General features: G+C 43.0%; 2 long non-coding RNA genes across 9 annotated transcripts in view; one reads left to right on the forward strand and one right to left on the reverse strand.

Moving 5' to 3' along the window:
* LOC123612968 (uncharacterized) overlaps positions 1–23,776 on the reverse strand; it is a 178,856-nt gene that overhangs the window by 55,622 nt on the left and 99,458 nt on the right. The window contains exons 5-6 of one of the 2 annotated variants that reach the window (XR_012510688.1): positions 22,159–22,364; positions 1,664–22,078 (exon numbers count right to left, since the gene is read on the reverse strand). This is a non-coding gene — a long non-coding RNA (uncharacterized LOC123612968). Of the gene's footprint in view, positions 1–1,663; positions 22,079–22,158; positions 22,365–23,776 lie in introns of those variants that run through there. The other variant, XR_012510689.1, reaches the window with a different exon arrangement.
* LOC123612967 (uncharacterized) overlaps positions 1–23,776 on the forward strand; it is a 46,050-nt gene that overhangs the window by 1,362 nt on the left and 20,912 nt on the right. For 6 of the 7 annotated variants that reach the window (XR_006720272.2, XR_012510685.1, XR_012510682.1 and 3 more), the window contains exon 2: positions 21,991–22,115. The exons of the other annotated variant lie outside the window; for it this stretch is intronic. This is a non-coding gene — a long non-coding RNA (uncharacterized LOC123612967). The remainder of the gene's footprint in view (positions 1–21,990; positions 22,116–23,776) is intronic. 7 annotated transcript variants of the gene reach the window in all.

The raw sequence follows: 23,776 nt of genomic DNA on the forward strand, positions 1-23,776 counted from the left end.
GAGACAACTCGTTCTCCCAATCACAAGGCTCTCTCTTCTCTTAAACATGTCTGCTGAGGGTCCAGGCTACTCTCCAGGGTGCTGTCCTCCATCTGAGGTCTCAACACTACATTACTATGTCACCTGGGAAAGTGTCGTAGGGTGGGTCCCTAGAACCTGAGCCTGAGAAATGAATTCACTGAAAGTGATTTATTGAGAGAGTTCTCTCTGGACTTGGGAGTGACAGAAACGGGATGAAGTGGGGAAAGCCAATTAAATAAAGAGGTGGACTTTAATGGAGATGAGCTTCTGCCTGAGGAGCTCATGAGCATGAATTGGTCATGTATAGCCGGATGTCCCTCAGGGTGGAGAGACTGTAATCCCTCTGGGATTTAGGGCAACTGTATGGAGAAAAAGACTATCATTCTCTCATATCTATTTTACATATGAATGTATTGTTTAAACATCAAATAGGGTTTAGATACTAGATGTTTGTGCAGAACGCATGAGGACAGAAATGGACTTGAGATCTTAGAAGGACCAGAGTCCAGGTGATGAAAGATTGGTCAAGTGGGGACTGTGATTAGAGGGTCACCTGGCTTTTATGCGTCCTCCATGAACAGCACCAGCTATGGCAATGAGACCTGAAGGATAACTGTCCTCTGTCTAGAGTGTTGGGGGCCTGTCTTGGCTCAGAACAGTGCTTTTGTGCAGTGTGGTGGTCTACCATCCTAAGGCTTATTTTCAGCATCAATCTCCTTCGCTGGTTTGATCTCCTTGGGAAAACAAGTAAGTTCAGCATAATTTTTTTTTGGTAATCTGTGATCCTGATGAATTTTAAAGAATGCTATGCTCCTCTTTAACAACCTTTCGAATTGTTTGAGAAAACAGACCATCTATGTATATAAAATAGTAATAATAAATATTATTATATAATAGCATTCATATTGTTAATTATGTAAAGTATAATAATAAGAGTAATAATATTGATATTCTATATCATGTATTATATAACAATATCAAGTGACTGTGTTTATTCCCAAGCCAGGGGCACTATAGTGTGGTGGTTTAGAGAATGGACTTGGGAGCCAGAGCTGCCCGAGTTCAAATCCCTGCTCCCCCACTAATTATGTCTGTGTTCTTGGGTGAATTCACTCAGTGGTCTCATCTGTAAAGTGAAGAAAGTGATATTTACCTTTGTGGTTGTTGTCATGATTAAACAAGGATGATGTTCATGTTCCTGTAAGTGTGTACCAGCATTATGATCATCATCAGTGCTAATCCCAAAGTATGGGGACCACGCTTCTTAAAGAAGGCCAAGCAGATGCCCGTTCAGTGACCAATGCAACTAGGGAGCAACTGGGGGGTTGTCTGATCTTGGAGGGTCTCCCACATGCTCTGGCTCAAATTTGAGAAATAAAGATGAGTAAGTCATTTCAATTCCCTCCACCCCGACCACCCCGTGGGGAAGAGATTTGTCAGGCCAGCCATGCAGGTCACCGGGTACAGATGCCCCCAGGCTTTGAAGACCTGAGCCAGTGGAGGTGGAGAGGACAGGCATCCCACTGGGCAGCAGTTCAGCTCAAAGTTCACACTGCTGCACATCTGAGAACTTCCTGACCAGCCGCCCTGATGTCAAAGGGATCTGAACCTCTCCTTGCCTCCAGCCCTGACATGGAATCATGAGCAAATGCTTGTGTTCACACGACAGCACAAGGCATCAATGGGCTGATTATGTCAAGACATCTGACGACAAAGCCGAACGGAACTTCAAAAGACTTAGGAGGACTCGGAATCCTCTTTCAGCAGTCAGCGAGTTCCGTTGTTGCTAAAACTCCCACACTGGGCTCACGTTTTGGCTTTGAAATTGCAGCTCAGATGGCAAATAACGTTCTTTAATGTATTTCCACTTCTGATGAAACTGTTTCATCCTCTAATGCTTGCTGAAAAACGTATTTATCTTTTTCATGGAGGTTTCCTTTTTGAATGCCATTTCTACATTTACATCACAGCATTTACGCGGCTTTCATAAATAAGTGTGTGCATATTTACACACGTGTATTTTCCCCTCTAAAATGCGAGGAAGGGGTGGGGGATTGGAAACCTTAATACACCTTTTTTTGTTATACAGAGGATTGCATGTTCCTTGGACTTTGAAAAGGAAATGCTTTCTAGTGATTTAGTTTGACAAGTTTAGAAAAAAAGTGCATAGACTCTTCTGAAAGGATTTTTTACGGAAGGAAAAGATTCTGTGAAATAGGTTCTAATGAAGGCATTTAGGGAAATTAATTCAATCTAAAATATATCCTTAAATATATACTTCTTGCCTATTTATTCTTTAAAAAATTTATTATGTATTTCATTTTTATACATAGATATATGCAATTCACTGTTTGGGGGATGAGCTCAAGAGACTGTTCTAAAGTGAATCAGAGTTTTAAAAAAATACTTTTATTGTAAAATAAAACACGGATACAGAAAACCATACAAAACAAACACAGAGCTTAGTGAATTATAAGGCTAACACTCACTCAGATCAAGAAATAGAAATTTTCCAGATATTCCAGAAGCCCTTCACATGTGTTCCCTTCCTCTCTCCAAAAATAACCACTATCTTGACTTTTAGAATAATCATTTCCCTCTGTTTCTTTATGATTTTGTTATCCAAGTGTACATTCTTAGCACTACAGTTTATTCTCACTCACTCTCAAAAATCTGATAAGTTTTTCCTTTTTTTTTTTCCTTGAATCTGTTGGTTTTCCCTCCATCCCTTGCTTTTGCTTATAATTTATCTGTTAGAGATCCCTGGTGGTTTGACCTGTGGAATCTCCCTCTTGTCTGGATTTTGCTGATTGTGTATTCATGGTGCTGTTCAACATGTTTCTCTGTCCTCTGCATTATCTACAAATCAGAAGCTGGATTCGGAGACGGATAAAACTTTAACCCAGTCATTTTGGCAAGACCACAGGAAGTGGCATGTTATTTCATTAGATAGCGTATGTCTGCTTGTCTCTCTTTCTGTGATGTCAACAGCCGTTGAGGCTCATTGCCTAGACCCATAAATTCACTGGAGATTGAAAAACGGCGACACTCTAATTCTACATCTCATTTTACTTTTTTGGCTGGAATAATTTATAGAGAGATGCTTTCCTCATCTATTATTTGGTTACTCAGTTGCATAGTTTATACAGAAAAGGACAAATGCTTGATTTTTTCCGTTATTTACCTGTTTTGAAGATAGTGAATTCGTTCTCTATGACCTGTAAAAGTGACTGGCTTGATTTAAAGTATTGATATATAATCTGAAATCATTAATTTAAATATATTTAATGGGTGTAAGTACATTGCATTTCTTATCGTTAATTCAAACTCAAGTTGTCCTATCTTTGGCCAGTGGAAATCTCTTAAGATTGGCAGTGGGTCCTTTCGCCATAACCCTGTAAGTCTTTGACCGCATCTTTTCTATTTAGTAGGACAAGATGTGCCAGGCTCCTCTTACGTAGTTCCTACCCCAAACCTGAATCAGCTATCTCTCAAAGAAACCCTGGTTTCTGGTGGTAGGAAAAGATATCTGAAGATCACGATCTGAACACTACAGATGCTTATTGCAACTAGAGAGTCATGTTTCTAGACATTCTTGGTGGATGGAATTAGGAAATAAATATGTATTTAAATATGAAATGTCTTATAAATTCGTAATGGTGTTTCCAATTCAAATTCAAGGCTGCACAGTTTTTACTTGATTCCTTCCATACCATGTATGTCTATCTCTCCTTTCTTCCATACCAAAAACCTTGGTTCTCAAGGACACAGTGAATGAGAGAATTAAAATATCCCATCATTAACTCATTTGCTGTATCCCATATCATGTAATTACATACACAATAGTCCGAATAACAATACTAATATGGCCACTACCAATTATAATTACTAAAAATAGTTTTTAAAAAATGGGAGCTTCTCTTTCATTGGATGGAGAAAGCCACAAGAGAACATCACTCCCACTCTTACAACAACAACATCAACAACAAAGCCTCGTAACCTACAAAATCTCATTCTTTTCAGTCCATCAGAGATCTGAGGTCTCAACACAACCAAATAAACTGAATTCCAAAGACTGACAAATCCCTCTGAGAATACAGGGACACACAAAATGTTTTACCTTTGGCAGAATGTGGGAGGAAGAAGTGATAGTCATAAAAGTGGGTAAGAACAACCAAAATTTTAACAGCTTCTTAAATGTCAAGTGTGGGCTAGCATGACAGCGTAGGAGTTCCAGACACAGAGGACCCCACGTGTACTCAACAGCTCTTTTCCATGATCCTTCACTGAGTGCTTATGAGAAAGACCGAGGGCAGGAAAGGAGGCCTGAGAGTCCTCAGTGAGGGTGAGCAGGTTTGTCAAACTTTAGAGGTAGAGCAGGACTTCCTGGAGTAGCCTATCCACATTGTGGGCCCTGCATTAGTGCATGGTGGTGACTGGCTGCCACTGCAAGACAAATGGAAAACTCTCCTGTGAGTCCCTCTGCCCCACTTCAAGGTAAAAGTTGCCTGCAGCAGGAGAAAGGGTGGAAAACAAGCCCTCACTGGCTGTATTGCAATTAGGAAAACCCCTCTGCTGCTGGAGAAGGGGCAAGAAAACATCACGTTCAGGATCTTTCACTGATTCAAAGCAGAGGTCTGCTGCTACTGGGGGTGGACAGGAAGCTCACTCTCATCCAGGACCCTCTGCCATCACAGGGCAGAGTTTGAATGCAACATGCAGGGGGAAGGGGTATTGAGTATTGAAAGAGTTTAAACTTTTAAAAAAGTTTTTTAGACCACTTACATTTACTGTAAGTATAGCTGAATTTAAACTTACCATTTTAAATATGGTATACTATAGTATGCTGCTGTAAAATATGGCCCAAAAGTCTGAAGGTAATCTAATTCTCTCTCCTTGATAAGCTTCTAGCTGTTTTTGCCTGGATGCCTAAGGGGTTTTGTTTTTTCTTTTAAATCTAGTATTATTTCTTGCTATTGCTCAGGCTATGTTAATATTCACAGGTATACAATATGCTCTTTCAATATGAAGTTTCAAATGTTATTTAATTTCAGAAAAGTTTCTTGAATTACAGTTTTTATAATTTGTTCTGTTCCCTTTTTTTGGTTTTTTTCTCAGGGTACCCTGCTTATTTATATACTGGATCTTCTACACCTATCTTCAATATTTATCATGTTCTCTAATACTTTTCTTTCTTCATTTATTTTTGATTTAAAAAATATTTCTCATTTCACCTTTTATTTCTCTTAAAGCATCATTCGTTGTGCTTATTAGTTCTGTGCTACTTAAAGTTTTGTCCTCATTTCTAAAATAATTTGTTCTTTTGTTTTAAATTATTTCTTCAGTTCTGTCTGAGTTTTTTCCTAATTATGATTTATTTTGTTCTATCATGTCTTGTATCACTTTCTTAATGTCCTTTAGTTGTTTTGAAATAATAAATTGAAATTTTGATCTGTTTTATGGACATGTCTTTCTGGCATGTTTTCATTTTCCATAGGGCTATTACGTATGTCTTAGTCTCCTTTTTCCTTAAATAACTTTTTATGGAACTTAACCTCCATAGTTTCGTATTGCTCATTTTTTTTGTGTGAAATTGCTTCCTCCTAATTTTTAGAAGAAGGAGATCTTCTTCAGATAACATCTTTAACTTCATAGAGCTCACTCTTCTGTGGTTTTATGTAGTGTTAAAAACATTAAGGTTTTCTTTCTGAAATTTTGGTTTTTATCCCTTTCTCCTCTAGTTTTACCTAAACCTTTTCTTTCCTCATCAATATTGTCTCTGACCTGCTAAATTTGATTCCACTTCTAGCAGTTTTTCCTTAGTGTGGGGTCTTATCCTGAAAAGGAGAAATGGGCTGTCAGTTTCAAGATTTCATAGGGGCTAGACTACCCCAGGATTTCAGTCCTTACTGTGACCTCACCCATCTTCCAGTGAGCAAAATCCCACTGGAATGTCCGTTTTAGCTGCTGTTCTCAAATCACCCCTCTGCGCTTCTGGGTGAATACTTGTTGTCTATTTGAGGTCCTTCCGTCATCCTCTTGCTTCCTTCGCTCTTCCAGCACAGATGTTGACACAATGCAGATCTTATGGTTTCTGGCATTACTGCATCACCCACTCTATTTTTGGGTTTAAGGATATAATTTGTCACCCAGTTTTTTTGCAAATGTAACTCATGGGTTTGGGTTCTTGTGTCTAGTGGCTTGGTGGAAATTTGAGACCCGAAAACTACATTTTCACTGCCACCACCTTCTTGTTAGAATTCCTTGTCTATTGATTCTTAAATAGCTGCTGAATAATTCCCTGAAAAACTTGTCTTTATTGAACGTGTCTGACTGAATTACAACGTCCTCTTTTTCCAACTAGTCCGTGCTTCTGAAGGAATTTCATTCATTCATTAAACATTGCCTGAACACCTACCACTGTGCACTGGGCACTAGAGATATCAAATTGAACGTGACACAATGAGATCACAGTCTAGGGGTGGAAAACAACGACCCACATGAAGGAAGGACCAAAGAAAGGTAGAGCTGGGTTATCACAGACCTGCAGGCCTGGCTTTCTGTGTAGTATAGAACACACTCCTCATTCCTCTTTTACTTGTTACCACTTAATAGTGGTAGTCAGCCTAATAACATATGTGTGCAGAGGTGTTATCAGCACAAAAAGTGCTTTTGCAGTCTTTCATTTGATCTCCACACTAATCCCCCATACTACTATTATAAGTGAGGAAATAGAGGTTCAAAGAGAAGATGTGACTTCTCCAGGGCCACCTTGCTCAGTAAGTGGCAGAGGCAGGACCTAAACTTGGGTGAGTCTGATTTCAAAGTTCTTTGATCCACAGCCTGATCCATCTGCAGTTTTGCAATCAGTTGAAGGAGATTTGCAGTTGGCCTCAGCCCACAAACACTTTTATGAGGTTCATGATGACAGACACTGGGGATTGACTAACCCAACACCCATCTCTATCTCTTTCTCTCTTGTCTACCTTCATTACAGAGGCTGGGATAGGTAAAACCTCACTTTCCCAGTGTCCCCTGCAGACCCAGGTGGCCCTGTGACACCATGAGATGTAAGTCTGTTCAGTGCTTCTGGGAAATATCTTGCTTTTCTGAACACACGCAGCATGTGGCTGGTCCTACCTCCTCACTCCTAGCTCTTCAACTGGATGCAGACATGGTGTCTGGTGTCAGGGCAGTCAACGTACAACAGCGAGGAAAATCAAAGATTCATAGAGATACTGGCCCTGAACCAAGGTTTCTGTTTGAGAAAATATGAAAACAATGACAAAACACCCCTCTCTGTGTTCAATCCACCATGAGTAAGTGTACTGATATTAACAAGCGGAAGTATTCCGAACTGATACACTTGTCTTTGATATAAATAAAGACTCACAGACTTCTAAAACTTTCCTCATTTTAAGCAGTAGGAAGTGGTTAAAAGCATATCTTAACTATAAAAGGTGATTCAGAGACAGCTGGGGCTAGAGTTCTACTTTTGATGGAACCATTTGTTTTTTCAATCCTGCAGTGTTTAACTTTATATTGAGCCCCACTCAAGGCAGACTAGCGGCTACTGTATTCGAGCAGTCAACATGCAGGCAGTTTCTGTTTACTAAAGCATTAGCAGAAACATATACTGGAATATATACCACCCTGTAATAGATCCCAGATGTGTTGTTATATTTTTCTAAATAAAGGCAAAAAGATAGTTGGAAGAATAAGTAAGTAACCAATGAGCATTTTCTGTCAATTTGATTAGGCTTGGTGATAACTCATCAAAGTGAAAACAACCCAAACTTGGAGTTAAAAGGCACTGGGACAAAGACCTGGGTTACTTTGTTCAAATTTAATAATTGATCAGAGGCTTCCTCAGGACCAGCATATCTGTGTCATTACCTCTCAAGAAGCCTTATGCCTTTCTGGTTGCCATCTCAGTTTTAAAGACAATTAAAGGAAGTTTAATGGACGACAGGGTCTCTGGCTGCGGAGAAGCAAAAGTGGGATTCAATTCTGGCCTGTCTTCCTCTAAAGTCCACAGGATTGCTGCTTTCAAATATTTCAAAAGCAATTATGATGTCTAAAAACAGAAGGGTGGGGGGAAAGCATTCTTTTTAAAAAGCAAAGGCTCTTCTATGGAAGGGAGAAATCTTTTTCTGGATGGCTCCAGTAAGTGGACCAATGACATTTGGTAAGTGGACATCACCAAAAGGCAGGTTTCAACTCCACCATCATCAGCCAGCAAAGCTCTATTTCCTGCCAGCTGTGTATTAGACAAAATGGCAAGTGTGTCTCTGGATGATGTAAATAAAAATAAGATTCTTACCTATCCTGGAAGGAAACAAAAGTCTCACTGGGGAGATAGAATATATTTATATAAAGTGATTCCACACCTCCCTTTGTCTGGGGCCATGTTCTGAATGATTGAGGTTGCCAGGTAGTCCATTTCTATGTGATGGGGTGAGCAGAGAGAAAGGCAAGTGTCCAGCCAGCGCTATCACATTAACCATCCCTGCCACGATAGATGGTGTGGATTTGTGAGTCATGAGAACATGCCTGAGGGGCAGAAGATAGCCTCAAAGCCTGCGACAGTCTTCCACAGACCAGACAGAGGCAGATATATATGCACTTTCTTCCTTGGACGATATTCTCTTTACAGAGATTCCTACAGGACTCTCTGGATTTGGGATGTGAGTGTCACCCATCCTACGGGCTTCGCTCCTGGGTCCTGTAAAAGGATGTGTTGAATGGGTAGAATAATAGATGCTCTACGACTGCTATCTATTTTAAGGCAAGAGAATAGCGGCTGGCAAACTCTCCAGGTGCTAGGCTGTGGTTAGTGCTTACAATTTAATGCAAGTTGATCCCCTCCCTGTAGTCTGCACCTAGGACGGCTAGATCCCACGGAGAAGAACCCCAGGAGCTAGAACATTACTCCTTGACTCTCCATGAAATGTTTAAAACATCCCATATAGCTCTCAGAAGGCTCAGAGAGCCCTGAAGGAGGAGTTGATGGAAGGAGGCTATAAATTACTTTCACCTGGAAGGGCTCGGGCCCAAGGCATCCTAAATTTTCAGCAACACGGAGATGGAAGAGACTAGGGAAAAACTCCACTCCATAAATCCAGCATGGAGTGGGGCTACTAACCCTACTACAAAAAGCCGACCTCTGAGGAATACTCAAGACTTGCAGATAACTACATAATGTTCTCATTCAAATTCTGGGCTGTCAATGTGGATACTGCCCAACAGAAGGGTGAGGAAGTTGAAATAAATCCCTGTTCTTTACTCAGGAGTCAGAGAGATGGGCCCTGAGACTCTCCACATGATACCATACTGAAAGACATTTCCAGAAGTGGGGTCATCAAAGCAGAATCCAGCCCCCAGGGAGGGAGAGGTTAGACCGCAGAGCAGGGCCCCTATTGAGGTCGCTGGAGTAGCTCGAAACTACAGTACAAAGGCAAAGGATTAGTGAGGATGTTTCGCTAGAAGACAATCCTATGGCCTGGCCCCGTGGGGACTGGCTGAGATTGGACCTCAGGGCTTCCCCCTGCAGAGAAGTCCTTGGTTCTACTCAGCAACCAGGATAATCACAGGGTTTCCGTGGGGGCCGAGTGGTCACAGTCACTTCCTCAAATCCCGAGACGGGAACCTGACTCCATTCCAAGCCTTGAGGTGGAGGCGATTGAGGCAGCATCTTACTAAAGGAACTGGTTTATGAACAGCCAGCTCTCACCCACGTCCCTTAGGGTTTGTCTCCATCAAGGAGAAATGGGCCTCAGATATCTGTATGCTCTATTCTCATCAACTTGCCTCCAGCTGCCTTGCCATTTGGCTCTCCCTTCCTCCTTCCCTGCGGATTCACCTCCCTGGTGATGCCTCACCTCATCCTGCAGACTCGATGCCTAACCTCGTCCTGCAGACTCGATGCCTAGTGCCACTCTCCAGTTTTGATTTTTGCCTCCCCAGTCAGCACCATTCAGACTCTGCCTGGCTGCACGTCTTTCCTTTGCCCCATGAACACTTGTCACCTGAGAAACATGGGAACATACATTCGACTTCCTTCCTGGGCTGCATGTGCGCGCCCGCTGGCAGAGTGCGGCGGAGGCAGCAGGGGCGCTCCCCTTCCCTGTCCACTCAGCCGCAGTCTGGTCCGTGCAGAGGTGAGCCAAGGAGTATTCTCACACCAGATGGCACTGATGAATTGACTTCCTGCTTCCTGGTGTCCTTGGCAACCATCCCACAAACCCCCCCAGTGATCCACCAATATCCCCATTAAGATACTGCAGGGAAAGGAAGTAAACAGCTCCTAATGAGTCTCTGTGGTTCCCTCAGACTTCCCAGTCATCTCTGAAACTCCTGGGGCAGCCCCAATGTAGAAGCAGTTCTAAGCATGAAAACAGTTTAGACCTGCAGCACATGTCTTATGGCCTGGGAGTGGTACCAGTTTTGCTTCAGGGACCCAAGGCTTGAAACTAGCTTATGGTCTTAGATGAAATGAATTTGCAAGTCTCAGCTGAAATCTTGAAGCAGGTGATCCAACATCTGGAGTAACTAACTCACCACAACAAACTAAGTGCTTTCTCATCCTCTTTAAAACCATGTTGTCAGTCTAAAAGAGGAAGAGGAAACCAACGGAGTTTTGATGATGCTTACAAGCCAATTTCCTGCCTTCATTCTCAAACAGTTCTGCTGACCTCTAGTTCCAGAAGCTACACTATCAATACGAAAAGTAATAATAATACTGGTTGGTATTGTCATCAGAACCCCTCCTCTATAGCAATCTCCTTGTATTTTCTGAATGGCCTGATCGGCCGATGCTTGGGTTGGCCCAGAGGTCCACCATACCACACATCTTCTTTGGAGTGGCTTGAACTCCCCTTCACCACATCAACCTCCTGCTTGGCTCTTTTAGCTCCTCCTTTCCTTATTCTCTCTTAACCCTCTGCTCTCCCCAACTCCCTCTTGCCTCTACCCTACCCAAGTCCAAAGTCACGGACAGACAGGTGTAGTACAGGAGTTGTGGGGGGCAGTGCTGGAAGAAGGACAATGTGACCAGGGCAGTGAAGAAGAATGTTCCCCCCCAACAACCGAAAAATAGACTTCATAGTAATCAGATCCTGGTTCTCTGTCTGTCAAATAAGGGACTTGAACTTGAGGGTCTACGAGGTTCCTGCCAGCTCTGGGGAGATCATTTCATCAACATTCCATGACTCACTTTTGGATCATTGAGATGGAAACCCATTGCTTTTCCTCTTTCCCAAATGCTTCCCCCACAAAACCTGCTGTAAAATGAATGCTTCTCCCCAAATACAATTTTTTTTCTAGCATGAAAAATTGGCAAAAAAAGACACTTCTGTGATAATTCTACCCTGCTGTAGTCTGGAAATCTATAGAAATATTTTTGTTTTCACAATGATTGGGAGAATCTACTGACATTAGGGGGATGGGAGGTCAGGGACCCCCAAAATCCTGCAAGGTTCAGGGCAGTACCTGTGCCTGCATATGAATAGGTACTTAAGAAGTCCGTTCATTGAATGAGCAGAAGCATGCCTGTAACTTTCCTTTCTAAAGCCTCACTTCTTAGGGAGTAACTTGTTCATCTGAGACCTTCAAGTGAGTCACACACACACAAGAAGGGCCATTTCTTCACATAGGAATGACAGTCTGGGCACAAGTCCTCATTCTCCATCTCTAAACTATAACCTCCTTGGGGGCAGCGATGGTGGTCCCTATGTTGGCCATTAGGGCTGTTCACAAGTATTTCCAGATCTCTCTCTTCTGGACATAAGATAGGATTACACTTTCCCAATCCTTTAATGTTAGCCGTAATCAAATGACTTGCTGTGGCCAATGAAATGTGATTGGAGGTGATATGTGTCTCTGAGGGATATTTAAAAGCCAGTGTACAAAACACCATGTTTGCTTCTTCCCGCTGCGGTGACCATGGACCTTTGTAATGAGCCTGGGGCCTCTGGGTGACTGAGTGACAGGGATGAGCAGAGACTGCAAGTTCCACCGGAGCAGGCTGATAACAGAACGTGCGCAAGGAATAATCGACTGTTTTGTGAAGCCACCGGGATTTGGGAGGCCATCTGTTACCCCAGTGTAAGTAGGCTTCTCCTGACTATCATCATCTAATCTGGACTCTTTGAGGAAGACCAATAAACAGTATCCCTGCTTCCTTATCTGATATCCGAACAAACTGAGAAATAAGATGAAAAGAAAGGCAGGTGGAGGGTGAACTCTTAGCTTTGTTTCTAATTTAATCCAGAGAGTGCTGGAATGAAGCAATCTTCACCATAAAAGGTGTGATGGGGGCAGGGGGACACCTGCTCGGCCAAGCCTCACAGCTTCACCCGGCCACGCGTTCTAGCCCCGCTAGAGTAGGTACATTAGTTTGTGAGGGCTTCCGTATCAAATACCATGGACTGTGTGGCTTAAAAAACAAAAAATTCTTTTCTCACAATTCCGGAGGCCAGAAGTCCAAGACCAAAAGTGTCTGGAGGGTTAGCTTCCTTCGAAGCTTCTTTCCTTGGCTTGCGGGTGGCTATCTTCTCCTGCATGTATGTTTATGCGGTCCTCCCTCTGTGTGTGTCTGTGTCCCAGCCTCCTCTCCTTATAAAGACACCGGTCATACTGGATTAGGGCCCAACCCCTACGACCTCACTTACCCTTGATTACCTCTCTCAAAGCCCCATCTCCAAAACAGTCACATTTTGAGGTCCAGGGAGTTAAGGCTTCAAACTATGAATTTGGTGGGGGATGCAATTCAGCCCATTACAGTGCTTCTCAGTTGGCAATGCAATTCCAAAGAGCCAAAGAGACGGAGCTGAGACAAGCATGCCCCACGATAGTCTTTGCAGGAGTGCTAGTCACATGCCACGCTTTCCAAATCGACTGATCACCTGTCCCTGTGACCTCTCCAAGGGTGGAATGGAGACATTCAGTAAGACAAATGGTCTGTTTTGTGCCCTTTCTTACGTGGTTTGGTTTTGTTTTTTGGCTGAGCTACTGTTGTGTCACACTCCTCTTTATTCCGTGGGTCTGCTTTCCGTGCCTGCTCCCAACTGTCAGCTCAGCTAGGAGAAAGGCTTCCCTAGTGTTCTGACTACACCCTGCATTGTACCAGGCACTGCAAACAGGCCTGAGAAATAAGAGTACGGTACAAGCAGTGCCTGGCCAGACAAATGGTAGGAGAACCCTTCAGGCGCAGGGCTGACAACTATCTCCCCAGATAAAACCGAGCCACTGTGAAAACAGCCATTGGTCCCTGTGGTCCTAATGGGTCTTGGGTGGGTCTGCCAAGTCCCACTGCCTTTGGGAAGGAAAACTAATGTGAGGGAACCAAGCCAAATGTGCACAGCTCTGCCACGAGAAGCCAAAGTGGCCTTTTGAAAGATTAATGGGGCATCTGGCTCTCCGTGTCTTAACAGGGAGACGGGAAAAAGCTTTCCAAAAAATAGCAGCGGCTTCTGGCAGGGATTCCAGAGGAGGGGGTTGAAGGCTGCAGGATGGCCCCTCAGTACTTCTTTTTCCCCTTTATCCTCCCTTTCTTTTTTCCCCTCAGTTTCTCACCATCTTGCTTCTCTTGCTTCCTCTTCTCATTTCTTCTTTGGTGTTTTGCCCTCCCCAAATGGTTTCTGCCTTCCCTTTCATTTGCAATCCCACTCGACTCAGTGGTTGGTCCAAGGCAACCAAGACGGGCCAATCAGAACGCTTCTGGGGGTCCATGTGTGCTATGAGCTTGAAGGAGCATGAAAACCTGTGACTTCTGGGAGCCACCTTCCCTCCCCATAGATGAGAGGCTTTCTGAGGGTAAAGCAACACAGAACAAAGCAGAGCGCAAGACAGCACAGATGGGGCACCTGAATCCAGGAAAAAAGCCAGAGCAACCCCTCACCTTCCCTGTACTTTTCCGTCACATGAGGCGCCATTTTATTTTTTTAACTTCGAACTAATTTGAATTTGGTTTCTGTCACTTGTAACCAATGGAGCCCTAATGATCACACTGTGAATTTAGGCAACTTATTTAACTTCTTGGAATCTCAGTTTTCTCTCCTAAATATGGACTCCCTGATCCTTGTGCTGCAGTTTAAGTGGGGTGCATCTGAAACAAAGTGTGCTCTACTATAAAACTCACTGTCGTCTCCTAATCATTTCCATAGTAGACTTTTCTCCCACTGGATGAGAGCTCAGGGGTTGCATCTTATTCATCCACGTATTTTCAGCACTTACCCTGGGACATAAAAAAGCTCAATAAATAAATAAAGCTCCCACTTTCCCTCTCCTTTCTCGACTCCTGCTTGTAGCTCTTCTTTTCTTCTGTCTTCTCTCTTTCCTGGGCCAAATTTCCAGCTGACTTCCCCTAGTCCTCCTACAGGTAAGTTTTCATATGTGGATGCTTGGTGAACATGCAAAAATTACAGTCATTAGTAACTGTGTGCCCAAGTGGTGCTGTAAAGAGGTCCGTTTCATCTGTCCTTGCCAGGGAAGGGGCAGCTGGCCAACTGTGCCCACAAGTGGCTAGCTGCTACAAAAGTATTGCAAAACTTTAATAGCTAGAAAGAATTACTGGTGCAAGAATTAGATCCAGCCAGAGGTAATTTTAGCTTGGTGTTAAAGTGGCAACTCATGAAATTAGTCACATGCAGACTCGCTTTCTTCCCCATCTCGCCCAAGTCTGGCCCACTTCTGTTTAACAAGGGACATTTTTGATGTGGCATTCCTACATTCCCACACAAACACATGGTTAGCCCAAAGTGAGCATGGCCTCAAGCAAACTCCTTTCTCTTCCTTTTCCCCCATACCAGCCCCTTCTTCTGGTTTTCTGGTTTGGATAAAGGGCACCAACATTTTCTCAGGCACCAGGTTCTGAACCTGGTGATCATGTCAAACTCCTTTCACTCTGTTCCCAAGTCATGCATAGTCCATGTCAAATTCACCTCCTCTTTGACTGCCATCACCCTAAATTCAGGACCACTTATATTTCACTCGTGTTATTTTAGGAGCCATCTACTTGCTCCCTTCCTCTCTAGTACCTTCCGCAATTTAGTCCAGCCCTTTACTCCCTCACTCTAACACTTTTAGTGGCTCCCCACTGCCAAGTGAATCAAGCAAAACTCCTTCATTGTAGAATTCAAGATACTCTGCAAAAGAACTCAAGCCAAGCCTCTGGCCCCATTTCCACTCTGTTGCAGCCAGACTATTCCACCTCCTGTTCCCTGCCTGACTGGCTCCTGCACTTGCTCCGCTGCTGCTTCTGGCTTGAATATCTTTTTTCCTGTTAGAGACCCGACTATTTTCCCAGGATTAATTCAGATGCTGTAAAGGCGGTCTCCCTTCTAGCCACCTTGACCGCATAGAAGGAACTAACTGACAAATGAGGAGCACATTCTTGTTGCTTTAAGTTGCCTCACGTTTGGTGAGTTTGATGGCAGGTCCTATTTCACCAGCTTTGACTCCAGAAGGCATCTTGTTGTCTCAAACATTAAAGTCATCCTCCAAAGATAAGAATGTCCATCCCTGAGAGTCTTCCAGAATAACAACTGGTGTTTAGTGAGCACTTTCTCTGTGCCAGGCTGAAAGCTTTCTATGCATTATCTCATGAATTCCTGGCCATCACTTATGAGATAGACCACTGTTACCTTCACTTGACAGCTGAGAAATGAGGTTTGGCGAGGCTGGCTTACTTAGTCCGGGGACCGTCGTTAACATAAGTTCTTCAGCTCCTGGAGCCCACCCCTCCCACTCAACATGTGCTACAATTACCATATGGAGCAAAGGTGAGTGCAGTTATCATAGACGCTGACTGTCTGGAGGAAGAGCTTTGCTCAAAGCCCTTAGCCTCTGAGGATGATCACTTTCCTGAGGAAAACTCATGCCCTTTATATGTTTTGGGTGTAAGTCAGTCTCATTACTTATGTGATGATCACATCTCATGCAATCTTGTCTTCAAACTATTGTTTGTATTGCTATTTAAATGTGAGATGTATGATTATGCCTAGGGATTCTGTTTTTCCTATACCATCCCTGGCTAAGGAAAATAAACATTTTCCCTTTTACCGTTTTCCTGGAAACAAGTACCCAGGCTAATAAGATAACCAGCTGCTTATCATTTCAGTGTTTAACCACTTTTCCCCTAAATTAACTTATTTTAGAAAGACCTAGAAATTATTGAAGCCTCTGACTCATGGATGCTCTCAAGTACCTCAGGTTTTTGGGTCAGGCTTGTTTTTCATGTAAAAATCAAACAGCTTGAGGCCTCAACCTTGGGAAATAGCAGACACTGGCCAGCTGTCAAAGCTTCCAGGAAAACAAAAAGGAGCTTGAGGAGAAACTTTGAAAGCCTTTATATGTGTTCACTGTAGCGCTAAGTGTCAAAAACAGGGAAAGGGAACCAAGCCAGAAGGAGAGGAACACTATTAGCTATTAGTCAGGGTGAGGCTAGGATACGCCACAGTAACAAACTCCTAGATCTTAGTGACTAGTACATGAAAAGTTCTGTTGCTCACATCAAGTCCACTGCAAGACCCGTGGTCCTCCAGGGAATCTCCCTTCCAAGTGGTGATTCAGGGAGCCACTACGCTTCTACCTTGTGATTCCAATATTTCAACACATGGCTCCTGGGGTCACTCAGTTGGAGAAAGAGGGAGCCAAAGGGTCATGAAGGAGTTTTTGACAACTTAGCTTGGAAATGATACACGAGACTTTAGTGTGGTCCATTGGCCAGAAACAGTCATGGCTTTGCCCAACTTGCAAGGCTGCTTAGAAACGTGGAAGAGCTCATGCAGGTTAAGTAAGCAATCCGGGCACTGCCATGAGGGCAGGGATCGAGTCATTTAATGTGATTCTAACTCATTTACTAGGCGATCTCCTAAAACGGATGTAACTTTCATCTTTATACTCCTGTACCTTCTGCTGTAGAAACTGAAGCAGAAGAACGCGCAAGAGAGAGGAGAGGTAGTAAAAGAACAGCAATTTACTGATTTGGATTTAATCTCCTTAGTGGACAATTGGAAATCTACATTTGTATCTCATGTTAGAGGATTTTTACTACTTTTAAAAGAACACCACAGAACAGTCTGGGAACCATTATTTAAATCCCAAATATTTCATTAACTAATCTGTGACCTTGAACGTCCAACTTTCTTTCTCTGGTTCTCAGAATGCCCATTAGTACCTCGGGAATGATTCATTCCCTTCTCTGAGTTATTGTGAAGTTCATGTCAGACATCTGAAACGCTTAGCAAAGTGCTCAGCTCACAGGAGGTCTGAAGAGTTTGTTGAATGCCTATCTATGAGCAAGTTAGCTGCTTCTTGTGTAATCTAATAGAAGCTGCTAACATCCTGAAATGAAACACAGCTGGTACAAAGGGCATTAGATCATCTTAGTCGCTCAGAATGTTGGGGTTGGTAAATTATTCCCATGGGGGAATGTTTCAAAATAAAGGTAGCATTCATTCTACTCCACTGAGATATTACGAAACTCCAATTAGATATCTGTGAAAAGGCCATATAAACTGTAAAGTACCATGTAAAGATAAAGTACTAGTATTAAAGATATTGTGACCAGGGCTGGCTTCACAGATGTGTGACCTGAGCTGCGGTCACACAGAGCCCCATGCGTGGAAGGGTCTCACACTCGCTTTAATGATCTGTGATCACCATCTTGAAATTCTTAATTTTTGAGCATGAGGCTCCCATTTTCATTTTACCTTGGGCCCTACAAATTACATAGCTAATCCTGGTTGTGACTCAAAATGTTGCTTCTTTTTGTTAAAGGAAGGGACTTTTAGATGCTTCTTCTAGTCTCCTGCAGCCCTAAAATTACATGATCCTTTTAACTATTCCAAATGTCATAAATGTTTTTCATTTTTGTTGTTTTTTTTCAAACTCAGTACCATTCTTCTATTTTCTAATCAAAACTTTTTAAAAGTATCTGTTATTTTTCACAAGCGCTCAGTCTTTCAGACTCCACTTTTGTGAAGCCCTGGGGAAAAGATTTCATTTTCCCCACTAGACTCAGTCTACGTAGGGAAAATCCTTAGAGACAATTTCAACTTTGTGCTTTTATGAGGCCTATTTCAAAGTATGCTGTGTGAACACTTCATGATCTGGATTCTAGACTGGAGACTTGTGCTGGGGTTGAGGAATGTGTTTTATGCTTTTGCAAAAGAACATATTTTTAAAATATCTACATGGGAAAGAACACTCAGTTTTCTGCTTCCAAACCAGGGATGCTGTAATGTAGCGGAAAATGTACAAGACTCGGCATTCATAGATTTCTGTTCACATTCTTGTTCATCAGTTACGGTGTATGTGAGCCTAACCAAGTTGCTTAGTTTCCTCATCTGTAAAGTGGGATGACAGAGGGCAGAGGCAGGTAGTACCTATTTCACAGAATTCTGAGGCTAAAATGTGAAAGTAACTTTCTTGAAACTCCTTTTAAGTTGTGACATATCCACAGAAGGGACTAACATGTTGTAGAGTTGTTTTCATTGTAAATAATTTCATCCCATGTATGACTCAACCATGATAACCTCAAGAACTAAAATAACCTCCTGCACTATTTCTCTTTAGCATCATGAGGCTCAGCTCCACAGAGGCCCCTGGGTTAGGTAGAAAACAGGTTATTTTGTTGACAGATATTCATTTAACAAATATCTTTTGAGCATCGACTGTGAGCTCTGCACTTTGCTAACTACACACTGAGAATTCTGATATTAGTTCACCATCTAATATATCCTATTAAAAACTACATACCGTTATACATTTAAAATAAATATTCCATCTGCAAATATTTAATACATAGCCACTATATGCCAGGTCTATAATATGCAGATTTTTAAAGGAGAGGTAGAAGGTGCTACGGAGATTATAACAGATCAAGTCTTTTTGTTGTTGTTGCTGGAAAGGGAAAGAAAGTTAATGTAAAAACTGGAAGCAGAAATCCTTGGTGGACTGTCCCAGTTAAGAAGGGTAACCCTTGGGCCAGGGGTGGGATGAGTAGGAGAGAGAAGTAAAAAATTAAATATTAAAATAAAGTAAGAATTTACATGTTGCTAGTATACAATAAAATAAGATTTCTAGGGGAGGCTACAGCTCAGTGGTAGGGCAGGCACTTAGCATGCATGAGGTCCTGGGTTCAATTCCCAGTAGTGCCATTAAAATAAATAAATAAACCTAATTACCCCCCCAAAAAAAACCCCAAAATTTTTAAAAATAAGATTTCTAAATTTCTCTAAGGTATCTCAAAAACAAGAGAGTAAAGGGACCTAGAATAGAAGAAACCTGAGGGAAATTAAAGGAGGAAACCGAGTTGGTGGGGAGGGGGGCAGAGAGAGAGTGGGGCAGAAAGACTCGGCCACAAGAAGATGGCCAGTAAGAAGCTCCCAGTGGTTGCTTCCAGTTGTGACAACTGTGTTGCACAACTCCAGGAAGAGATATCAACCTCCGGTTCTTATATTTATGAAACAATTTCTCAGCAGATGGCAATAAAAGTCTCAAGGAAAACGAACTCCCCCCTCCCAATTCACACATCATTCAGATTAGCAGGAATACGCTGGCTGGGGAGAATTTTGAAAAGAGCTGTTCAATTTTACATTGCTTCTGGCAACGTAGTCCTTACTCTTGGGCATCACCTCAAAATATTCACTGAAATTATACCTTACAGAATTTCCTTGTATGGACGGGATTTTGAAAACCTCAAGGGAAAAGGTCAGTGGATGGTAGCTGGGAAGGAACAGGTATTCAGGGAGACAGTGGCAAGAGGTCAGGAGCTCAGCAGACGCCCAAAGTCATCAGGCTTGTTTTGCCCGATGCACAGTGAGCCCAAACGTTGAGATGTGAGGTGTGCAGCAAGGTGAGGGCTCATTTAATAGGCAGCCAAGCAAGGAGATGGGAGAACAATCTCAAATCCACCCCACTGAAGGCAAGGAGCTTGAGGTATTTATGGGATAACAAAGAAGCAGGTGATCTGAGGCGCGGGGAGCGTGGGGAAATGTGACTGGAAAGCAGTGCAGTGATGGTCTTTCTGGGCAGGCCGCACAGGGCTTGGCATCTTCTGGGGGTGGAGTTTTTGGTCCTCCGATTTCTAAAGGTCATCCAGTGGACACTTGCGCACGCCCAGTTGAACAGCTGGGGGTCCTATCTAATCTTAACTATCCAGTCTTAACCGGCTCAACTCAAACTAGATGCAGCTGACTCCAAGTTCCTAGAAAACTCCTTGGGCAAACATCTTATTGAGGCCACAAGCCACTTGGAAGACACGCAAGTCTTAAAACGACCTTGATCAGTAAAGGCAGGTAAAATGGACTGAACTCACTGTGTCACCAACCATATCAGATGAGTCTTTCAAACGAAATTCCCTCCTGCCCAACAGATACTCAAGCCATTCTGTTGATTCTTCATCTTTAAAGGCACACACAAAAGGGGCTACTAGTTTTTAAACTTTACCTACCAGGTATGGTCTGATGAGCAAATTTCTGGACAACGTTACCAAGAAACGTGGAGCCATCTCTCTCCCACCTGAACTTACGTGACTTAGGAAGAATTCCTTCACCTCCCTGAACTTCAGGTAAAAACACCCATCTTGCCTTTCCCATCAATTGTGATTCAAAACAAAACAAAGCAACACAACAACAGCACCAAAGTCTCCTTCGATGTCAGCAAGGACCACAGAGATGGAGGAATTTACTCATGCAAAGATCCACTGTCTTGTCCCTGAACTCTCTGGGACCACATTCAGAACTGTAAGGGACCCTGGGGTAGTTCCATCGTTTTCTGCAGAGGGAAGACACAGGCCCATCTAAATGGTTTCAGCTGCTGGTAAGTGGCGCTCAATGGGGCCCAGGAGATGTCCTAGCATTCCATGGCAAAGGTTCTCATTTCACTTGAAAGCACAGATTTCTCCACCCTTCACCACCCCCAGAATTCGTAATCTATATTTGAAACCACATGTCGTCATGCCGATCATTTTTTCCTGAGATTGTCAAACTTTTGCAGCTAATTATCTGTTGGAGTCAGCGTAACAAAACCTGCATTTCTATGCTGGATTTTATTAAAATACCTCTGCTATCAGCAGGGGCTGTGGTAAATCTGCTGCTAGTACATGCACTGGGGTTTTTCCTTTCTCCTCGAGGAAAGCCCCGGAAGGTTTTATAAATCAGAACTATTAACTGGAATGGCAGAGACTTACTGTAAGTAAGCACTATGGCTTCCGTTTTTAAGAAACAATGAACTACTTCCTGGCTTTTCAATTAGGAAGGCTTTGGGGGGCTATGAAGGAAAAAATGTGATGTGTAATAAATATACTACAGAACAAGAATGATTAATGGCAGTTTAGACACTTCCTCTCAGCTGATGTCTTACAGCCCAGGAATCCACATTTATTGGCATCCTTTGAAAACCTAGGTTCCACGAATACATAAGGAATACTCAGAATCCCAGAAAGCCCCTCCAAAATTCATTGAACCTTGTGGTATGTGGCTTAAGACTAAAACCTTCCTTGAACAGTGGAGCAATCTAAAAGACTGAATGCCCCCAGTGTCTTTTCATCATTTGCATTGAAAACTGCTGTGAGGGCCTGCCGAGGGCTCCGCTTCCCCCTGCAGGTGATTTGCTAGGTCTTGGGGGAAAGGACAGGGAGGAAGGAACACAGCTTACTTACATCTCAGCATCTTCTCAGGACTTCTGAACCTATCCACACAGAAAATTCTAGAAGGGGTCATCTGACAATCTCCCCCAGATCACTCTCACTTGTAGCCACCCTGCTCTCCTTCCATCCGTGGCTACAGAGAACTAGGTTTCCCTTCTGTCGGATGCTATGCTTTCCTCGGCTTTTCCAACACGGTGTCTCACCATCTTCTCAGCTGTGTCTGCTCCTTAATCACTCTGGCTTCGCTTCTCTACAGACATGCTCAAGTCCCCTCCAGCTTAAGGGCGATTCTTTCTCTCTTCTTTTCATCACAGGTGAATTTCAAAAACATGCTGCCTGCACGCGCTTAACCTGTCACCCATCGCAACCTGGTTTCTTCCACCGCCATTCTCCCTGAAGCTCCTAAGAATGCAGAAACCTCCTAAGAATAAGAAGCCAAGTACGTTCTTAAAAACCTCTCTTCAATAATTACTGTAATTTACCTTTCTTTTGCCTGTGATTATTTTCACACAGATGCTTCTGACCTTCTCTCTTTCTCCAGTTGTATGATGATGGTTTCTCCTTTTCCTGCTCCTTCCAATTGCTCTTTTTCCAATTCCACTGCCAGCTCTTCTTCTTTAATGGTCCTTTAAATGCAGGATCGTCACAGAATTCCATCCTCACTTTTCTATAATATGAGTTTCTTCATCTGTAAAAAGAGGGTGATGTTGCTGGTGAGAATGTGAAATGATGCAGCCACCTTGGAGTTACCATTTGACCCAACATTTCCACTCCTAGGTATTTAATCACATGCCCAAGAGAAATAAAATCATATGTGAACACAAAATCTTGTATACAACTATTCATAGCCACATGGTTCATAATAGCCCAAATGTGGAAACAACACAAATGCCCATCAACTGGTGAATGGATAAACAAAGTGTGATATATCCATACAATGGAATATTACTCAGTCATAAAAAGAAATGAAGTACTGAGGCATGCTATTGCTGAGTGAACTTGAAAACATGCTACAGCATGAATCAAGCAAGTCACAAAAGACTACATATTGTGCAATTTCAATTACATGAAATGACTAGCATTGAAAAATTTAGTGTCTTAAAACAATGACAATTTACTGCTTCTCACAATTCTATAGATCAACAATGTGGTTCTTCTGCCTCATGTAGTAATAGCTGGGGTGCTGGGAGGGCTGCAAGGTCTAAATGTCTCATTCACATGGCTAGCAGTTGGTGATGGTCCCTGGCTGGCTGCTCTGTTGAGACCACCATCCAGGGGCTTCAGTTCTTCTCTACATCAGCCTCGCCACATGGCTTCTTGAGCTTCCTTTTCACATAGTACCTGGGTTCCAAGAAAGCATTCCAAGTTGACAAACCCAATGTGCTAGCACTTACCAGCAACCGTTACTTTTGTGTCATGCTTGCCAATTTCCTATTGACCAAAGCTAGTCACATGGCTGGGCACAGAGTCATTGTTGGAAAGGCTGACACAAGGAACGCTAGGAGTCATGGTTCATTGAGGATCACCATAGGACCAGGCTTTGTGAAGACAAAAATGACTAGTATTGGGAAAGTTTTTAGAGACTAATGAACATTTTTCTTTCTCTCTGTAGAACACTTACAAGTCATAGAAAGTAAATTTATTCATCAAATGTCAGGCTAAGTGCCTGGCCTTTTGCTAGGTGCTAGAAATACTTTACAGAGGTAAGACTAAACTGGGATTTAAGGAGCTTATGGTCATGTCCGGGAGACAGGGAGGCAAAAACACAACTATAAAACAGTGTGATGATACAATAAAAGTGCAGCCCAAAGGAGAGGTGTCCTAGGTGCGCTTGAGGGAGAAGGAGGTGTTTTGTAGCTAAACAAGAACGGAGGAAGAGCAGCCTAGGCAGGGAGAAGCAGCAATACCGGCGTGACAGGAGCTTTGACAGAACTGCAGGTCAGAGCTCTAGGGTATGAAGTGTGTGTGTGTGTGTGTGTGTGAACTGTTGCTTAGATGACACAGTTGGACAGGCTTACGGAGACCAGATCAGGAAGGATCTTGTGTTCCATGCTAAAGTGTTCCAAGCCCCCGTGACCGCCCCAGGGGGAACAGGGATCT

Source organism: Camelus bactrianus, chromosome 12 (assembly GCF_048773025.1).
Source record: "Camelus bactrianus isolate YW-2024 breed Bactrian camel chromosome 12, ASM4877302v1, whole genome shotgun sequence".
Lineage (NCBI taxonomy): Eukaryota > Metazoa > Chordata > Mammalia > Artiodactyla > Camelidae > Camelus > Camelus bactrianus.